Source organism: Centruroides vittatus, unplaced genomic scaffold (assembly GCF_030686945.1).
Source record: "Centruroides vittatus isolate TY-2023 unplaced genomic scaffold, ASM3068694v2 contig_754, whole genome shotgun sequence".
NCBI classification, from domain to species: domain Eukaryota; kingdom Metazoa; phylum Arthropoda; class Arachnida; order Scorpiones; family Buthidae; genus Centruroides; species Centruroides vittatus.
Window position 1 is genome coordinate 1,983,954 of NW_027122490.1, and position 19,000 is coordinate 2,002,953.

Consider the following 19,000-nt stretch of genomic DNA (forward strand, 5'->3'; position numbering starts at 1 on the left):
TGATGGCTATTGTAATCCAATTAGTGCAATCTTACAGAGTACTCATGCAATGTCTTCAACTATGTTTGCGTAAGGACAGATTACTCCCAATGACATCTGCTACCTAAATTCGCAGCTGGGACTTAAGAAAATATCCAAATTTGCCAATTACAACTAATTTGTACACATTACATGTAATAAGTTTTCATTTTACAAAGGAAAGATGTTTGAATTTAAATGATTTTTCTTCATTTTATTTCAAAATTTGTTATACAAATCCAACCTTTTTCTATTTATAAAGGCGAACTTTTATTGACTCAGACCTTCTAACAAACTAAGTTGTCTCAATTCCCATTGGGATTTTCGGGTCTCTCGCGGTCTTACGCACAGTTCAAGGGAACAGAATCTTTATATGGCCTTTAGGCATCTGCACAGATCAATTGCGAGGTTTCTGAGAGCCGAAACTGACGTACAGTGTCGTTCCTCCTAAATATTTACTTGGAAAAGAGCACCAAGAGAATGCACTTCACCACTTCCAAACTATCTCACATATATAACTTACGGAATTCAATTTTCATTTTTTTTTTCAAAAAACATTTTAATATATATATATTTTATTTATGTAACAATAAAACTTTACTAAATTTTAAAGATAAGATTACATAAAAAATTGCAAAATTTAATTTCATTATAAAATTCTAAATGATCTAATTATCAAGTGTAATAATTTCAATTTTCTTAATAAGTTTAAGTGCAAACACATTATATTCCATTATATTTAATAAAATTGTTATTAAAATTATATAAAATAATTACAATATTCTTCTGTATTTAATTAGCATTTAATAAATCATATCAACATCAATAAACTTAAGTTGACGTTTAACTACATTATGGATAAATTGTTGTACTGACGTATTGTAATTTAAATAATTGTCATTTTAAAGATTTAAAATTTTTAGCGAATTAGAAATGTTATAAGTTAACTAAAGAACTGTTTTTTTGCTCAATGTTGGAGAAAAAGTTAAGATTGAACGAATTATTTCTGAAAGTTGACTGCATGATAAGATCAACGAATTGTCAGGATCGACATTGAAGGCAGTGAAGGTTTTTTGTTTGAACTTTATCGACTTTATTGTTTTTCATTAAAACAAAATATGTGAGTTGATAAATTGAAAATGGCATTTTAAAAAGTGTACCTAATGGAATGATGAATGTTTTATAAAGTGTGAAATCCAGCATGATTTTAAGAGTTTTTATTATCGATAGATTTAAAATCATCGATTTTCTCAAATATTTTTTCCCCTTTAGCAGATCTATCTTAAAAATTCTATTATATAACGTTTTAAAAAATGCAAACTTAATGAAATTTCCAAGTATAAAAAAAAATTTTATTTTTTAATATCATATTTTACTCGAAAAGGGCGATAATAAAGTTTAAAATTCTATTAAAATGAAACCTGAATATTAACTTACTCAAATCTCAATAAATTTAATTTGTAAAAGCTCATTTAATTTATATTTTTACCCTAATTTATTCATCTAGTTATGAATATTATTAATGATTATAAGAATATAATTTCTACCGAAGAACGTTAGAAAGAAATCTTTTAATAATTTTATTATAATTTTTAAATGACAACAGATGTTATTGTGCAATTCACTCACGAATTTGATACGTGACAAGAAACTAAGGCAGATGAGTAATTTTCCAAGACACCGAATATGAGAAGAACGACCAAAATTCGCCTTATGTTGTCCACAGAATCTCGAAATTCTCCAGAGGATAACAGCTAATTTTTTTTTGCTTTCGTTCCCCTGAGTGTCGTGAAAGATGCTCTTAGAACAAACACGCCAAGCCAATATATATCAAGAAAGAAATTCTAACACGGTTTCAGATTACAAAGTTTTCAAGTAACACTGGTTGTTCGACCTGTAGAAATTCACTTGTAGAAGACCTTATTATCGTAAAAATATTTGTATAAACAATTATTAGATTTCCATTCCCTATTTCTAACAATGTATAATTACAAAATATTTATTTATTTTTTTCGTTTATAAAATAAATATTTTATATAGAATTTAAAATTCTTTAAAGATTTAATATATTTTCAAATCTAAAATAAATTAATTTATAAGCAAAAATAAATGTTTAAATTTAAGCTATGCTTAACTTACATTGATTTTTTTAGTACTCATATAAATTTTATCCAATAAATCATTACAAAGCATTAAAGATCATCCACTTTTTAGAAACTTGCAGTGATGTAAACTTATCAGAAGAACTGAACTGATTGAAGAACTTTTATTTCTGTAACTATTTTATCTTTTCTTTCTGTCTCATTACTCCTGAGATCATTGACGTCTTTCCCGATAGCTAGATTTTGATGTCTCAGTTAGAAAATCTTTCCACTTTATATTGTCCTGTTTCGAAAATTTCAACATTTCTATCCAACATCTTCAATTCATTTTCTATAATAAATGATTAACATAAAAAAATTCTATGCAAAATTAACTAGAAACGATTCGCTTTTACATGAGAAATGGTTATTACAAAGCTTCTTAAAATAGACATCGGGTATAAGATTTATAATTATCTCAGGTTATTTGTTAAATATATTACCATTCATTTAAGATGAATCAATAAAAATGATTCTAGATTACAAATTTACTAATCTACAAATTATTCTAGACTATAAATTTTACATATAAATAACCAATTAAATTAAATTATTAATAAATAATAGACTACTTCTAAATTGTTCTTATTACTAAATTCCTCAAATATTTATCAACAATTAATAATAAAATTTTAAAAATGTTTAAAAATATTTTTTAAATATTATTTCAAATATTTATAAGTACATATTAATATGAATTTAATATTGAATATATTTATTTAATTAATATTAATATTTATATTAGAAGAACCTTTTCATTCTGATTACAAAAATAAAATACATTTAAAAAAATTAAGTTTTTGAGTTAAATATAAAATTTGTATTAGAAAAATTTGAGTTATTTATTTAATTTTTTATTAAAGTTTAATACTATATTGATATATAGATAAACTAAACCGATATTCCTGAGGTTTAATTTTATTATATTGAAACATATCAAGTTCTTATAAAATTTTCAATTTTTATATATGTAATAACGCCGAATGCTACCAATAAATTGATTTTATTTATAATTAAAGCTCCCATTGGAATTATATCTTTTAAGATTAATAAAATTAATTTTTAAAAATGGTAGTTTCTTTAAATTGAATTTTCAACAGTATCGTCGGCCTGCTGACATCTGTGTTTCAACCAACAAATCTCTTTTCGTTCAATTAAGCGGAAAATAGAGATGCGATTTCTTTCTTATAAAATTATCAAGGGATGGGATTGTCCATTGGAAATCTTTGGTCCGTTTGTTTTGAAAACTTTTGTCCAGGTAATCGGGTTACAATCGCACTAACAAGAATAAGCGATTCTACTCTTCCCATTGGACTTTCTTTCACAAAATACAACACATATCTCGAGTAAAATAAGAAAAAAGAAAGAAAAAAAATGTTATAAATTTTTAAAACAATCTTTTATCAACTAATAAAAAATGTAATGGTTTTAAATGCCATTTAAAAATTTCTATTGTGCTCAGGGATTTATAAGCTATTCGTGTGCTTAGTATCTGAATATTTTATAATAGAGAACATTTCTTTCAGCAGTTTTAATGAAATTTAAGCTTAACAAGGAAAAAAATATATATAAAAAGTATATTAATTATCAAATGTATCTAGGTTAATTTTTATTAGTTTAGTCATTAAAAGCGATATTATATAACAGATGAAAATGATGCAGATTTCTGTATTCTACTTACTTTAACAAATAACGTATATAGAAAAGAACATTACGAAATTAGTAACCTGTAAATCAGAATAATTGTCACTTAATTGCTAAATCAGAGTGTAGTCATTATTGTTAATGTATATCCAATATAATGGCTATTCATTATTTTCACGAAGCTCAAAATACTAAAACTAATTCAATTTTCTTTTATTTTTCTTTGCTAAGAAATTTATGATAATACATAGAGTCGTTAATGCTATTTTCTTTAAAGTTTTATGAAAGTGATGTTACTTTGTCTTTGATAAAGTATCTAATAAACTAATGGTCTTATTTAAATTATATATATTTCGATTAAAATTTTAAATTTATTTAATGTATTTTTATGGAATTACTTTATAAAACTTTAATGGAATTACTTTATAAAATTTTTAATTAACCAAGCCTTATAATAAGACTTAATTATGAAATGTCATATTATGTGTTCATAGTCAATACACATTTAATAGCTTAAATGTAGGCGTTATATTAGGTATTTTTAATTGTATTTTCATCTTTATCTTATAAAATTTTCATTAAAAATTATTAAATTTAAATTGATTACATTATACGTTTACTTTTTATATTTTATATAAGATTTTTGAAGAATTAACATTTTAAATTATTTATATATTGATTAACTGCTTAGGTATATTCATTGAAAACTCAATAGAATTTTGGTTAAAACATGTTACATCATCCCACATTCTTAAATCTATTTCATTTAAAACACTTTCACTAGACATTTTCCTGTAGTTTCATTTGTATACTTCAAAACTGCTCATTTTTTACTAGAGATATGTTAAAGAAAGACTATTTTTACTTAAATTTAGCAATTAATCACTCCATTTAATGAAATGCAATTCTGGTAAATGTACTCTAATTTGCTACTTTTAGAATTGAAGGAAAACTTGCTTATTTATTAATATTACAGAAGTAAGTTGGTAAATAAATGTAAACTTATCCATTATTTATAAAACTAAATAATAACTAATAAAATTACTTTAGCAAAACATTTTAAACGGATATTTGTAATTAAATGAATTATTTAATATATGAGTAACGCAAATAGGATGAATACAGGTAATAGTTACGATATGTTACGAGGGGGTGGGGTTACAAAAATGTTACGTAATGCTGGGATCAGAATGATTTATTTTTGTTTCTGAAGTGTTGCTTAAAGAACCAAATTGTGTGATTCTGCTGTGTACGTTATACATGTAATTAATAAAATAATGTAACGTTCCGTACATTACTCCTTAATACAATTAAGGATTCAGTTAAGATCGAAGATGTGCGACAGAGCGTTACCGGGGATGGGATGATAGTTGAAATGTATAAAAATAGTGCTACATAATTTATGAACGATCCTTAAATATATACAAATATAAATATTTAATAGATCCTCTTAATTAATTATAACTGATATAATTAAAGATTATTCGATCTAAAAGATTCTAAATTTTACATCATACGAATTATACACTTCATCTAAAATAAAGTCAAGTAAAGAATCCATAAAACATAAAATTGATAAGAATTACAAAATTGTATTGACTTAGAATGTTTATTAATATATATACTGTATAAATATATAATATAACATTAAATAATATATCGTTGGTATGGTATACATTTACCGTAAATGATGCATGTGTACTGTACGAATATCGCAATAAAATGTAAGAAAATCACAATAAAAATGTAAGAAAAAATTACATCTATACACGGTATTTTAAACGGAAACTAACTCGAGTTCTACTTTAAAATTTTATTTAAAGTTCTATAAAATTCTTTATATTATTGTAATTTACGGCTTCGCATGAAATGCGATATATTCAAAATGTATATCCAAGTTTCATAATAAAGAATGCGAAGAAAAAATTCTTTCTTTTGAAAACGGAAATATCTTTTTTTCGAATTTAGGCTATTTCGACAATTTTCGAGCTATTTGAAAATAAAGATTTTGTGATGTTAGAATCTTCTCACTTTTTGAAATCTAGTCTCAATCTAAAAGGCAATTCTCTCCTTCAAAACAGCAACGATAAAGAACTGGTGATATACAGTAGGATAAAACTCAGTGTATATCTTTTATATGATCATTGTTACTTTTAAAATAACATGAAAGAAGAATTGCTTTATTAATATTTATGAAGTTAACAAAATCAAATATTTATCAAAGGTCTGTAATAAAGAGATTCTTCAAAAATTGGCGATTTCCAGAGAAAAATGGAAAAAAGTCATCAAATAAAAAATATAGTTAGAAATCCTTCTTCATTATTTTATAATAAAAAATTCTTTTCTACAAAGTATATTTGTGTCTAATGTTTCGATTATTTGTAATCGATACGATTTGTTTTTGTTGATTTTGTATGCCAAGATATGTCGAATTTTATCATGAAGATGAAGCGTATCGAAAAACGAAAGATTATTTCAAATATCGGACATTCTCAGTTTTCCAAAAATACCAAATTTGTCGAATTTCTAATAGATAAATATATAGATAAACGATAACTATCTCTCTTTCTACATAAAAATAAATCTATTATTTACATTAATTTTAAAAAAATGGTAATGTACTACTTTCAAATCTGCAGCACTTATATCAGTTTTTATATTTATGGAAATTTATATTAAAAAAAATTTTATCTATAATTTAATGAAATTTCAAATTTTCGCAAAATTTTCATGTTTAAAAGAAATATTTTACGTTAATTTTTTTTAAAATTATTTTTAATTTGTTGAAAAAAACAAAGATTGAACTTATATTTATTAAAAAATCATTAACAAATTGTTTTAAAAAATTTATAGATAATCAATTTTATTTTTTAATTATTTTGTTTATTTTTATCCAGCCAAAAAAAAATGATTCCTTTAGCTTTTCCATAAAACACTGAACATTGACAGAGAAGCGGATGTCAAGGGGTAAAAATTATAGCGTGCATTATAGAGAATGTTTCTCTTGTTTCCCTCGAACTACTGTTTCTCTGCCAATGTTTCTAACATCACGAAGGAGCAGCACGAACGTGATTTCTATCGTGTCAGAAATCAGATGTTTGAAGGATGTCAAAACATTCTGTTAATACTCTTTTCCTTAAACGGTTGTCATTTAGAATTAAATCATACATTAAAAGTATAGAGGAATTTATTATATTTTATGTAATAAAGATATAAAAACTTAAAATTGCGTTCATTATAACAGTCTGAAAAATCTTGATACCAACGGAATCGGTTAAAGAAAGCTTGGATTTATATATAAATTAATGATAAATGATAGTAACGTCACACTAAAATCTGTAATTAAGTCTAAGTTTGGTTTCAATCTTACAATAAAAATAAACTTAATAACCTTTAATATTTCTAGAGTATCTGAGCATTTATTAATTTTTCAATTTATTATTATTTTTTTTTAATAAATGTTTTCTCTAAAGATATTACGTTTATTTGGATAATTTTCAAATGATTGATGTATGACCTATTTATTTTATTTTTCCTTTTTCCATTTTATTAGAGTAGCAAATTAAATTTTAAATTATTAACTCATAAAATGAATAATAATGATAATATAATCCCCGAAGTAAAGATTTTTGTAAAAAACAAAAACTTTCTATTTCTTTATTACAAAGAAGAAAACTCCGTAGATGATAACTTCATTCTCCCTAGAGGGTAGATTGTGATTACACAGTTATTACTCTAGCCTAAGGGTTCAGATGGGAGCGACAACATGCGAACCTTGCTTACTATCGCCTCTTATTGCTTCACATTTATTATTATTATTTTTTTAATTCTTCTCCATCAATGTGGATATATGATTCCAGCTTCTACTCCTCCCCATATGAGAGGTTGAGTCTAAAAATTATAATTCCACTGTTACATTTCATATAAGAAATATATCTTTTGGAATTAACTTTTTCTTTAACTCCTCTAGTTTGTATGCAGAAATACTTTAAGTTTTATGGGAATACTTTCACAATTTCATTGCCTCTCATGAATTAACAATGGTGAAGGTTCATTAGAATTCTTCACTTACTACGACTATACTTTATGATACAGTTACTTTTATAATTTGTATGTCTAATAATTCAAAGATGCTATTTAAAGCTAACTACTTTAAAATTTATCCTTTAGCGTGTTCAAACTTTCTAGCTTTTATTTTTATGATACATTTTTAGAAATTTTAATAGTTTGCTATAAATATTTTTTTTAAAACTGTATTTAAATTACATTTTAATAAGCTTTAAAAGTATAAAAAAAGTTGTAAAGTAAGTATTATTAAAATTAATTTTTTAAGAAAATGCAGATTTAATCTGTATTTCTACTTTTAATTCTTTCGCTAATTAATAAATCCTGAAAATGAATTATCTATTTAGTTATTATACAGTATCTTTACTTATTTTTTAACCTTACGTTTAGCTTATTAGGCAGCAATTTGAAAAAAAAAATTTGTAAAACTATAAATTCCCACTGTCGTCCGTCTGTCTGTCCTTTCCTAACCTGAAGAACAATGTTAGATAGATGAAAGTCTAGACCAAATATGGAACGCTTACATACAGGAAGACCCGATATGGGCTAGAAGTCACGTCAGATCAATTCAAAATTTTCCACCTGAAAGGAGTTATACAGATGAGACAGGCACGACTCTATTAAAGTATGCAGGGGTATGCAGAAATACAGGGGTAAGACTACTAATTTCGGGTGGACAACATATAATTTAAATTAAATAAATTAAAAATATGATTAAAAATTGCAGCCAGGCATTGTGATGATGTCACAATATAAAATTGTTTTATAGTTATTTTGCTTTTTAATTTTATTTTCTTAAAATATATAATAATATAATGATAAACTTAATACAGTAGAGCAGCGATTATCCGACTCAATTGGGAACTGGGGTTGGTCGGATAACCGAAAAGTATGAAAAATACATTATTAGTATAGTGTATTAGGTCTGGTTTAAATATAGCCTCTCTTTCATGGTCGAGCCAGTGCTGCCAGCTAAAACATGCAAAAATTTAACAAAAATAATATTAAAATGTTGTAGACATGACCAAATGTTGTAGCGCCGCATCACTAGCGGACATTTGAATTTGCCGACTAGAACGCGGTCGGTTAACCGATAAGTCGGTTAATCGGGGGTCGGATAATCGATGTTCTACTGTATATCAAAAATATAATAATACTTTTTTTGTTTTTAAATAATCTTTCTTACAACCGAGGAACCCATAAAATATTATAACATTTAAATAATTTGTCCGAAGAAAACAAATATTTTTAACAGAAAATTAATAATTAAAAACCGTTTTGATTTCAAATTTATTACCAAGCTTTGAAAAAATCAAATCAAGTTTAAAAAATCAAATATATAATTTAAATATGTGAATAATTAAAATTTTCTCCTCTTCTCAAATGTTTATAATGATTGTTCGAATATCTTGATATAACAGTCACCGTATTTTACGGACTATGAGACGCACTTTTTTCTTCGAAAAATTGCTTCCAAAATTCAGGTGCGTCTTATAGTCCGTAAAATACGGTAATACTTAAGATTCTATATTTATTTAAGCATAACTGAATTATTAACGATTTATCGTAAAATTCATATTTATTAGGATATAGCGTTGCAAATTCCTAAAAAATCCACGCATTTTTTGTTTAAAACTAAATTCCTTTTATACTTTAGATGAGTTTTAAAATAGAATCTTTAAAACTGCAATAAATTATTATAACTAAAAGTAATTTTATTCTATTTCTTTTATCTCTTGTACATGCTTTAAAGTACAAGTACGGACGAAGTACAAATAAAATATTTGGTTTTATTGTAATTATTAAAATAAATTTACTTCAACGTATTTTTAAAAAATCATTTACAAGTTTCTCATAAATCTTTTGTTATATGTAATTTATTCTTTTGAATATGTACAGAATAAGCAAAACATGAAACGCTAAGTAAGATGCAAGAAAAATAAACTGTTTTAAAGTTACTTCAAAAACTTTCAATTTGAATATTTTTACATTACCATATGAATGAATTTTCAAATATTTTTAGTGGTAAATTCATAATATATTTTTCAAAATAATAATTATTTTCTTTTTATTTATATCGTCTACAGAATATTTTATCTTGAATATCATAATCATAAGTCATCTTATATTTTTACTTATAAGAATACAGTAATAATATTCCGATTTTTCTTTCACGACATTCAAATATAAACAGAATAATAATAAGCTTATATTCAAAAATATTATTATTTTAATAAATTCTTTTTGTCTTTTTAAAAAGAATTCATTATTTTATATTAGAGATTTTCTTAAATTCATATGATTTTTAGAGATCGATTTATATAAAAATGATACTGAATTTGAAAATCAAATGTTTCCATACAAACACATCGTAATTGAAAATATCATATTTACATAAAAATAATATTAAAATAATCTCATGAAATAAAATTGCAATTTTGGTATCGTTTTAGTATTTATTCATTATGATATATATATACATATTTTTTCAAATTTTGTTTTAATTTATTTTTAATGATTAAAAATTGATTTTCCCTACCAATAGCTCGCGATCTACAATTATTTTATATCTTATTATTAAAAACTTTTCCTGCTTTCCAGTATTTTGATGAAGAAATAACGAATTAAAATGTTAAAATTCTGATTTAAAAAATCTTTTATCTTAGAATTATATAATATTATATTATATATAAATTAAGCATTAACAATTCATTACATAAGAAAAATTATAAAAAGTATATTAAAAACTTTAATTTTATTACAAGTACAGCCTATACTAACTAAATCAATACTTCATTATTTTTGTTATGAAGCAACATTTAAAATGCTCATAATCTTTATTTATTCTGCTATTTTATGATTAAACAGTTAATTAAAATTAAACTATGCTACAGAAAACATACTTTATATTTTATGTAACCATTTAAGAAGCGGATCTTAAATTATTGAGAATAATAAACTCAAATTTTGGATAAGATAAGAATAAACAGATTTTATTCCATTGAAAATGGCTTTCTGGTCCAATGTGTGTTGACTATTGGTCGATAAAGCTTGGTAGAGATGCCCGATCTGGCTCAAATTTTATTTTGAAATCAGATATGATCCAACGAATCTTTTCAAAATATGTTGAAAGACCTATTGAGAATTTAATCTATTGAATTATCTGTCTCGAACACAATAAGTTTCGTAAAAAAAGATTCGATCGAGCTCAAATTTTATATGATGGTCAACAATGGTCTTAGATTATAGTCTATTAAAAATAGTCAATGAATACTCGTTCCTCTTTTCAACTTTGATAAAAGGACTGAAGTTCAACTATTCCAGTGTTTAGGTCAACAAAAGCAAACCAATACTGCAATAAAATAAACTGATATACATGCGAAAAACCTTTAAATTTTCATTAAAAAGAAATTTATTATTATTCTATAAATAAAGTACTATTATAAAGTTTCTTAATAAAAATATGAATGTAAATTTAATTTCATTTTCACTAAACATTATTTAAATTTTATAAATATAACTGAGTAAAAATTAAATATTTACTTAAATAAATATTTGTTTATATATTATTTATATTTACAAGTATGAATATTGTTTAAGTTATTAATAGAAGACGTAAACAAGATAATCATTTTTCAAAATTTTGACATACATTAATTAAAATTGTTAATTTACATCTAAGTAATTGCAGCTAAATTTTCTTGACTAATGGTTCATCATGTGTTTTCTAAAACTAGCTGCTTCTTTAATAAATATGGTTAATTATAAAGAGAAAAGTTATCAAACTTTGTCAACATTAATTGATTTTATATGCTTTAGGGGAAAAAAGTCGAACTAAAGATAAACAAAAATCAAAGTATGATATTTACTAAACAATTGCTATTTCAATTGCATTGATTGATGATCGTAGGAAACATTCTCATAAAGCAGTTTCGTAGGTAAACAACATTTATAAGCAAACAACAATCACTTGAGAATGCAGCAAGAACCAATAAATCTAACCTATCAGCAACTAAATTTATCAAACCAACAATTTTAACAAAAATCAATTCAAATATCAACAATAGATTGAAGTGATTTTCAATAAAAACCGAAGAACAGCTTTACTCCTTCTTTTCATCCTAATTAATTAAGTGTAAATGATTAAATGCGTTTATTATTAAAAATAAAATAAAATAAAAGATTATTTATATCGTTTAATTTATCATTTTGGATTTAGGATATTTTTCAAAAATTCTTATTTATTGTAACGTCAATTTCGTAAACTATGATCGAATGAGGTACTCGACCATATATGATTTATGCTAAATATCACATTAAGTTAAGCTTTAGGTAACAATTTAAGCTTGAAACTTTTATTTTACAGTTTTAATATAAAATAAAACACTTTAATATTATTCTAAATATGTATTAAGTTGTGTAATAATTTAATATTCAGTCACATTCTTTAATTTTTTAAAAATCTATTTTCAGGTGGATGTTGAAGTTATAACTTTTTAATCTTTTTTGTTTCGTATAGTACATGTACATAGAATAAATAACTTTTTACTCATATTATTGTAGTCTTTGTAGAGACATCACCAGTTACATAGAAGTACAGAAAAACTACCAAAGATGTCAGAAAAAGCTGTCGTTTTGCAGACATTGATGGTATTACAATAGCAGACTGACTCTGCTGCCAGAAAAACCGACACTATCGTCGACAGTCCACTGAAGAGTTGTGTGGGTACAAGCTTATTTATCCCATCATCCAGTACTCCTCTACTCTATTGTTCGAATCCCGATTCTCCTATCGAGTCGCATTAACTGTCTGAGAGTAACGCTGTCACATTCATCGCTATACAATGCCAAAAAGATTGAATCTTGATGCGGGTATTTAAGTTCCGAAAAATTTGTATAAATCAGAAAATTAATGTTTGAAAACGTAAAAATAATAAGAAAATTCTAAACGAAAACTTTTCCTCTTCATTTATTTTCTCAAAAGATAAAAGAGGAAAAAGATTGAGTGCAAACTTTTCATTTTAAGATAAAAACTTAATTTTTTTATTTTATTCGAAGAATAGAATATAATAGTCGAGACAAGTTGAATTCCCAATAATTAATTTTATCAAGGGTAACAGACTTAATTTTCTTTAGTGAAATACAGTTTAATAACGAGAAAAAATCCTTTTGGGATTTTGACGTCGTTTCTAGAAGTACGGTAATTAACGTTCGTTGAAGGAGGGGAGAAAAAAATTTCAAAAAATATTAAAAAAAAATATTTCGAAGTCGAACTCAAAAACCTTCTTTAGCACTTTATCATTTATCAAAAGCAATTAATCATTATAACATTGCGGTGCAATTTCATTTCGTTTAATAAAAATACTTTTATAAAAATGAAATCTAATAATTAGTTCTTGATATTTAAATTTTGTATTTATCAAATAATAATTTTTCAAGAAAAATTTAATCAATGAAAGGTAATAAAAGAAAAAGTTTAGAAAAAAGAAACAAAATTAACAATAATAACTTTTAAATATGCGAGAAAAGTTTTTCGAAATCTTTCAATTATTTTTCGGAAAGTATTTTACTTTAAATAGTAAAAATATTTTTGAAAATATCCAGAACCGAAAAGAATTTAACAACACGTGAACTCTTACTAGACAAACTAGATTGATTCAATTATACCAGATGTACCAAAGAACATTTAATCAAAAAATTCGGTTTAGTTAAAAAAAAAAGAACTATCAAATTGCAACCAACTGAAGAATCCGCTTTCCTTTTTAGATCTTTTTTTATCCCCCTATGTTTAAAACATCTTATATTAAAAAAAATAAAAGAGGAAAAAATATAAAATATCAAAATTTTATTTATAAAAAATAGTTTGATTTGAAATTAATTTTTTTTTAAAAAATAAAGAAACCTTAAACAATATAAACCTGTAAGTGAGTATTATTTAAAAAATTTCAGTGTTTTTAACGTGTTTTAACTTTCTAAATGCGAGTCTAATATACGACTTTCTGAAATTAATATATTAAATATTAAATTATACAACTTTTCAAAGCATTTTTTATTTTAATTTTATGAATTTTATTTTTCTCACATTTTTATTTCTATGTTTTCTATAACATTAGATACATATTAATAATTTAAGAAATGGAAATGGCCTTTAAATATTAAAATCCATAAAGTTGCAGAGAAGTAGGAAACTGTCACTAAAAGACGAAATTTTATAAAAATAGAATTTTACAAAATTATAAAATTTTACTAGTGAAACGATTTACAAATAAGTTATATTTATAGGCCTATATTTTTTAAAATTAAATTCTTTGTTGAATCTTTTCTGTAATTCGATCTATTGAAATGAGAACAAAACAATTCGAAACGCAGACTAATAGACCTAAGGGAAAAAAACAAATAGCAAAAGAACGTCAATAATAGAGTGGGTTTAGTAAATTGGCCACGGATAATTACCCATTTGACGCGGAAGAACAGTCAGGAAGTAGTTAGAAGGCTCACCTGCAATGGGAATGATTGTCATAAGAGGAACAGGATTTGGGCGGTGTCGATGGATTTCGGAGTCCTTTTAGTCCAAGGCGGAGTTGTGATATAGTCGATGTTCTTCCGCTCTTGCTCTTGTAAGACATCTGTCCTGCCATTTGAAAACATCATAAACATTATCTACTACTATGTTATTTGTCTTCTCGTCAAACTATTGCTCTTTCCTCCCCTTTATTGCAATTGAACGCGTAATCTTTTGTGAAATCGATATTAAATTTATTTATAAATCTAAGATTTTTCTCTTAAATAACAATAAATTGATATTCAATTAAACAATAATGAACTATTGAATTTAACTGGCTCATTGTTTCACCGATTGATATTCTTTTAAATGATTCTAGGTCATTTAAATGGTACCAATTCCTGAAGCAAACAAAAGTATGCCATTTCAAATCAATGAAAGAATATCTGATTCTCAACAATAGAGGATTTTTTGCTCGTTAACAGTTAATAAATTGTTTAAGTTTGATAATTACATTGTAATCTTAACGTAATTATTATATATTAAGGTTTTTTTAAAAAATATTTAATGATGATGTAAAGACAGAATTAGCCTAAGTCTAGCTTTGAGAAATAATGAATTTTATGTTAAAACAGAGTATTAATACATATGTATATATTCTATATAGGATAGTATTATATAATTAATGTTTATCCAAGATTTCTTTTTTCTTGTTTCGACTTTTAAACAACCCTTTATAGGACCAAAGAGAATTTTCGAAAAATTCGATAACTTTAATTATAACATCTCTCTTTATGCTGGAAGCAATAATTTTGTCTGTGTATGTCTACAGAGATCAGAGTTCATCCCTAGGCGATCATTTACTCCACCAGTCACATCCTCCAGAGTTTGCTATTTTCTCGGTCTTCATTACCTCCCCTCACTTAATTAGTGTATAGTAATGGCTTCCAAATAGATTGAATTTTTTTCGTTATTTCTTTATGAATTTTGACATCAAAAACTTTATTTAACGAAGTACTTGAAAACACTCAAAAAACTCAATATTACATAATTGCTTAGGTTGCGGTATGATAAAAATATCCTATTCTACTCTAAACACCAGTTCAAACCTTAATAACCATCATTTCGACTGAAATTTTATAATTAGTTTATATTTTTTGGGCATAATTATAGTTTTTTCAAAACTAATATATTTTAATGATGAATTAGAAAAAGTCAAGACGAGTTCTAGACATTTAATAGTGTTTGTAATGTTAATATGTACTGTACATAACTAAAATCAATTTTATATAGATGTAAGAGCATGTTCTTCAGCTCTACTGTTGAATGTTTCATGGATATTGTCACTATCTTACCTCTTAAGTAATATGACACTTCAAATAATATATCTGCTCCATTTGTTGATATTCTTATACTTTCATTACTTTTCTGGTTTCTATCAATGAAATTTGATCGCAAAATTTGTTCTGAACCATCTTATACTCAGATATATAAGTAATTATTTTAAAAATTTGACCATTTTTATGTTTAATTTTTACTCTTTTAATTCATTACATACATTAAAATATACGATAATAAGAGTTTTATTAAAGATTTGATGACATATTTATTGGTTTTCCTGATGAATATACTATTATATTTTTTTATTATAATAACGATTGTATGATACAAATCGAAATAAAGGTAAGTTCTTGTAGAATTTTTAAAGTAGAAAATATGTGAAAAAGTTAATATAAGCTGCTACAGTCAACTGAAGATTTAGATCTGCCATTACAACATGGACGGAAGTGTAAGTTGAATGATTAAATTTAGTGAGAAGGCAAAATGGATCGGGAAGTACCGCCACACTAAATTTAGTTCAGATCTGAAAATTTAATGAGTGACAGCAACCAATTTTGTATTCGGGTTATATTTTCCTGTCAAAGATAAAAATTGCACTTTTATGCACCATATCATTAAAGTGAGTATTCAGATAACTTGTCATGACATAATAATCATTTTTGTAGATTCTATTTTATAGGCTAAACTAACACATTTAAGAAAATTTCGTTTCATTCCATTAGAATTTCTTGAATAAAGCAAACATTTTTAATGTGAAAAATTACTTTAGTTGTTTAATATTTTCTTTAAATCAAATATTAAAAGTTTTACAGAAACTAAGTTTAAATCAGCATCTAACAATTATGAAACAGTATTAATTGGGGTCGTTAAAAATTTATAATTTTGAAAATAATCTAAAAAATACAGAAATAAATCATTATATTGAAGTTTTCGAGATGCAAAAAATTCTTATAATGTCCAAATTTTTAATTTATTACATACATGGAAGCATAAATACGTGCATATGTTATAAATTCTAAATTATGTTTAAAAGATTAAGTATTTAATAATAATGGGTAATTCCTAACAAGATACTGTATAATTCGAGATGATCGATTTGTTAAGAATAATTCAAAAGACATTTAAAATTTATCGGAAAAAATGATCATTTCATACTTAACATTATGACGTTCCATTTTCTTTATTAAGCAGAGAACTAATTGACATTTTCACGAATATCTTCAACGTCAGCTCGAGGGCACTGTATGTTTTAATATAACGAAATAAGTACAATTAAACCGATCTTTTGACAGGATAACACATAAATGTGCTTTCTAGATCACATCAGCCAAGACACTGCAAAAGACAATGATGGAGAAAATGATCTGTCATTGAAGCCGAAAGCAATACCTGCCACATGGGATAATAACTGTCCCCTAGCCAATAGATGTCAGTGTCAAAATGGATTAGCTTTAGGGGCTTCGAGATGTGGCGACACCAATGTCCACTTCGTGTCAGTGAACTAGGACATCATTTTGTTTGTTGCCAACTAGGTCAACTTTCATTCCACAGCTTATGAAGTTCTATATGGTTGACGGAGTTTGGCATCTTGCTTTCTATTACTGGCACCAAACAAGCTTATTGTGGTTTCCTAATTAATCAATTAATTCACTTTTATAATTTAAATATGTTAATTTTATTATTTTATCGAATTTTTCGTTGTGTTTTCGAAAATTTTAATAAAAAATTGAGAAATTTAAAAACCGACTTTCGAGTAATTTTTCAAGTAAAAATGCTCATTTTCTTGAAACTAGGTTTTCAAATTATTACAGTAAATGAACTGAATTACTTAACAAAATATTATATAACTAATATTAAAGCGTGGATTAAAAGATTTAAATGAAAAATTATATTGCATCAATTTGCATTAATTTAATTAACTACATATTTAAAGATAAGTATTTAAAATTGTAAATGGTTTCTGTAAATTAAATGCACCGTAAAGAGTTATATAAACTAGGCCATTATTTACAATAAATAGTCAAATTTAATTTATTAAAAATTATTACGCTTAATTCATTTTTCATTATAATTATTTATAAAATCATTATACTGTATTTTATTATAAAATTTTATTTATTATGTAGTATAAATTATCATTGAGTGAAATTTATAATGATTTTGTACCTAACTACTAGAAAAAATATGATTTAACTGATTAAAATTCTACATTAAAAAATTAAAATAAATTACTACATATCAGAATTTTAAAAAATTATAAAAGGATTAATTATGCTTAGCTTTCATTGTATATATACTTACTCTCATTAATTTCCATATTCGAATTAAATCATTTATTATTAAATAATTTTTTTCAGATTATAACAAGATAATTAGCCTATTAAATAATTTATTTAATAAATAAGATTTTCTACGGGTCACTTTCTTAACGAAGGTTATGTTCTACATAACACTAATGAAGATTAAATCTATATGAATACAAAATATACGAATTAAATTTAAGAAAAAAAACATTTAGTTTATATTGAAAGAAACAAATTTTGTTGTATAAAAGCAGCAACAATCTTTATTTTACTAGGTACTTACTTATACATAGATTTATTCCAGGAGCAAAGTTCGATCTCCAATCCTTTACACTATAATCGTGCTTAACTGCAACTGATTCAACAGAAAAAAAATATCTGAAAACAGATAAAATGAACGAGGATATCTCTGAAAGGAAAATAGAGATTTGATCTTTGTTTATACAAACTCTATGCAAATATAAATTCGCTAAATTGCACAATACATTCTAAGAAGAAAATAATTTTAAACGTTATTTTGCTAGTTACTCTCAATTATGTAGAGACTAATTCTTCGTCGTAAAAATAAATAAACCAAAACTTAAAATAGTAACATTAAAAATTAAACAGGAACTGCCTAAAGTATATATTTCAAAGCATTTTTGTATTGATAAATAAAAATACTAAAATGAATATTTAATACACATTTTTCGTGTTTTTCCTTATTTAATACGTATTTTTCTTACAAATTTAAAATTATTCTACTATAATTAATATATAATTTATTTACAATTTATCAAAATATTCTTTTGCAATTATTTAGAACACAACTGGAAACTTAAAGTATACACGTTACTTTTTACATAAATTGAATAAATTTATTTTATAGTTACAAACAGTAATAAATCCATTTAGTTTATTAAAAAACATAGGAAAAATTTCATCTCCATTTGTTAAAATCGATACACTAATCTTCCCTTTGTCATTGGTAGAATCTTTTGAAATAT

The 19,000-nt window shown here is 24.7% G+C and overlaps 1 protein-coding gene and 1 long non-coding RNA gene across 2 annotated transcripts in view; one reads left to right on the plus strand and one right to left on the minus strand.

The window, feature by feature from the left end:
* Positions 1-19,000, plus strand: part of LOC136981430 (anaphase-promoting complex subunit 13) — a 424,687-nt gene that overhangs the window by 76,978 nt on the left and 328,709 nt on the right. The window lies entirely within an intron of this gene.
* Positions 14,367-18,477, minus strand: LOC136981374 (uncharacterized). Its single transcript, XR_010881698.1, has 2 exons — positions 18,298-18,477; positions 14,367-14,499 (listed from the first exon to the last, which is right to left on the minus strand). It is a non-coding gene; the product is annotated as an uncharacterized lncRNA (long non-coding RNA).